This window comes from Teleopsis dalmanni, chromosome X, assembly GCF_002237135.1.
Source record: "Teleopsis dalmanni isolate 2A chromosome X, ASM223713v2, whole genome shotgun sequence".
In the NCBI taxonomy this organism is placed as follows: domain Eukaryota; kingdom Metazoa; phylum Arthropoda; class Insecta; order Diptera; family Diopsidae; genus Teleopsis; species Teleopsis dalmanni.
In genome coordinates this window covers 17,873,244-17,876,260 of record NC_051848.1, presented here as the reverse complement: position 1 = coordinate 17,876,260, position 3,017 = coordinate 17,873,244, and positions in this window count along the sequence as shown.

The following is a 3,017-nucleotide window of genomic DNA, read 5'->3' as shown; positions in this document are numbered from 1 at the left end:
TGGGTTATTAAAAAGCAAATATATGGGTTATTAAAAAGCAAATATATGTTTATGCATAATATAATATAGGTATGTCAATATATGGAACCAGTTAGTGTGACCACTAATGAAGCCTGATATATAACTTATAATGACAGTATCAGTATTATCAATTTCATATAAGAGAGTGAGAATGGATGATGAAATATGACTTCTTATTTAGTAGCGAAATATTGGTGAAAGGCTTGAAAATGCAATAGAGGTCCACACTTATCCTTAGTTGATATTTTAAAATAGTTAATTCTTTCTTACACAGACAACACCGATAACGTTAGGCGTAACGCGAAAATGGTTTTGACAACGAATAAGAACAAATAACTATAACTATAACTGTATCGCTTAAGTGGCTATCTGGCGACTATACTTCTTATGGTGTCAAGAATTTCATATATATCTTTCTTACGACTGTCAAAATTTACGGTCTATAAATCAGTCATCCCACGTATGTTTGTATATAGCTCAAAAGCTTGAACGCTATCACGGCAATGGATTGTTGAAAGTAACAAATTAACTACGTTAGAATCAATTAAAGTGAATAAAAATAATTACGTTAATGAATTAAATAATGCTTTCTGATTTTCGAATTTCTTGACTACAGTCGGATAATACAGGTTGCTATACCTGAAATGTTAATGAAATGTTTGCGGGAAGTATACTATAAGTCCATCTACAACTTTAGTAAAAAGTAGACACAACAAAGATCTGCATTTCGGAAGACGTTCCGAAAACAAAGATCCTTTGTTAAGAATCAGCTATACAAAGAGCATTGAATGAAAGAATTATTGCAAAGATCGTAGCAGTTTGAGTACATTATATAGGTATATATCTTTCTACTGTTTCTGTATCAGTGTTAGCTCTGAACTTTTTGTTTGAATGCAATTGCAAGGGTAACTTCTTCTCTTCGCCCCTCTCTATATTCCATTCTGTTTTACATAACTTATTAAGCTTTTTCCGTTTATAATTTTATTGGCTCATGTAAAATTACTTAATTTTAAATAGAAGTGGTTCTGCTTATTTAACTTTAGTGTCAACCACATAAAATCATTTTAATTTATAATTTTTTATTATTGTTTCGAAAAAAACGTTTTTCTATTTTCTAACAAAATTAATATAAAAATATTTCAAACAAAATGTGGAGACGTTTCGAGAAAGCCGCAATCTATCGCAGTAAACTAAAGGAAATAAATTGTCGGATAGTGCAATTTAAACGCAACTATCAAGTGGATGAAAGGAAAGCGGACGAAGAGTTAAATAGAAATCTGGAGCAAAATTTAGAGGTTCTCTGGAAGCAGAAAAAGTAAGCCGATTAGATTAGGTCATATGTCATATATAATATATACATTATTTGACTACAATTATTCACAAAAGTTGATACGTTGCCCAACCGCGCGCTAACAAACCTTAAGTCCACCTCAAGACGCACAGGAAGATATGCTGATCTACGGTCCTTCATCAGTTAGAAGATAAATAAATGATAATGATTCTAGTATAGTTAAAGTTTAGTGTGGGGGCAGGGATAAGCTCCCCAGTCACAAAAGAGTAAAAGTGCGCAATCGCACTAATTCAAATCACTCCTTAAGAAAACTGGTTAACGCTCCATGGTGCGCAATAGCACTAATTCAAATCACTCCTTAAGAAAACTGGTTAACGCCCCATGGTACGTAAGAAGAGCGGATATCCACAAAGATCTGAGAGTCGATTTAGTCGAAAAATACATTAAAGACCGTGCACTGAAATTGTTCAATATAATTGACAGTGACAATAATCCAACACTCAGCAACCTAAAAGTTCAGCGAATTCTGATAAACACAGGCAGATACAAAGATATAAGATCCATCATATTATAAAGCCCCGTATTCAGTTATCCTTATTGTGACTTAAAATTGTCCACAGATAAAATAGAGTAAAGGTGTTGTATCACCAACTCAGACATCTGCATATCAATATATCAAATCACAACAACAACAACAACAACAACAACAACAATAACAACATTATTCTGTCGAATAATGCTGTGACATTTCACAATTTTTTTATAAATAGATTTTAGGGATGATAATTGATAATTTCGGTAGTTCTCTCTGTGATAATTATAGTTCGGTAGTTCTCTGTCTCTGGTTTTCTTTAATTAAAATTTATTATAAGACTGGAATGATTTAGCCGTTCTCACAGCTAAATGATCATGCAACATTTTATATATGCTGACGAAATTATTGCCTAGGGTTCGACCGCAACCTCAATCTCACAGTATGTCGTATAACGATCTTGCATTACTCGTATTAGTTTTTGCATAGCATCAAAGTGATTTTGGACGAATCAGTTGTTCCCGAATTTCGTTAGTGAGAGAACTGCGGTCACGATTAAAATCATTGCACCAGCGTTTCACGGTGGTAAAGTACGGACATTTTACTTCAGCGTCTCTTGTCTTGATAATTCATATCTAAAGTCGAAAGTCGTAATAAATCATCGTACGAAAATTTTTTCGCGTTAATTCCACGTCTTTGCGAATACTTGATTTACAAATCACTATAAATAAGGCAAATACCCGTAACGATCTTTTGACAAAAGTCTTAGGTGGGTTATGTTTAGTAATGTGAAAATTTCGTATGGAAATGTCAGATGACACCTGACAACAATCGCTGTTGACAAGGCTCAAAATATAAATAGTGACCCCCGTAAAGGGTGAAGGTAAATACTACATTATACTATGTACTATGTTATTATATTATATATATAATACTATATTATAAGGATTTATGTTATCGTATAGGCTCGCACATTAGCTGCCTGTGATAGTGCGTCCATTGTTGGACTATTTTATTTTTTTTTTTAAGTTATTAATTTAAAATACAAATAGTTTTATAGTTTTTTTTTTAAATTCTTTATTACTGATAATGTTCAAAATATATTTGTAAAAAAGTGACCTAAAACTAATATCACTGAAATACACCATAAGCTTAATAATATATTCTCAATAA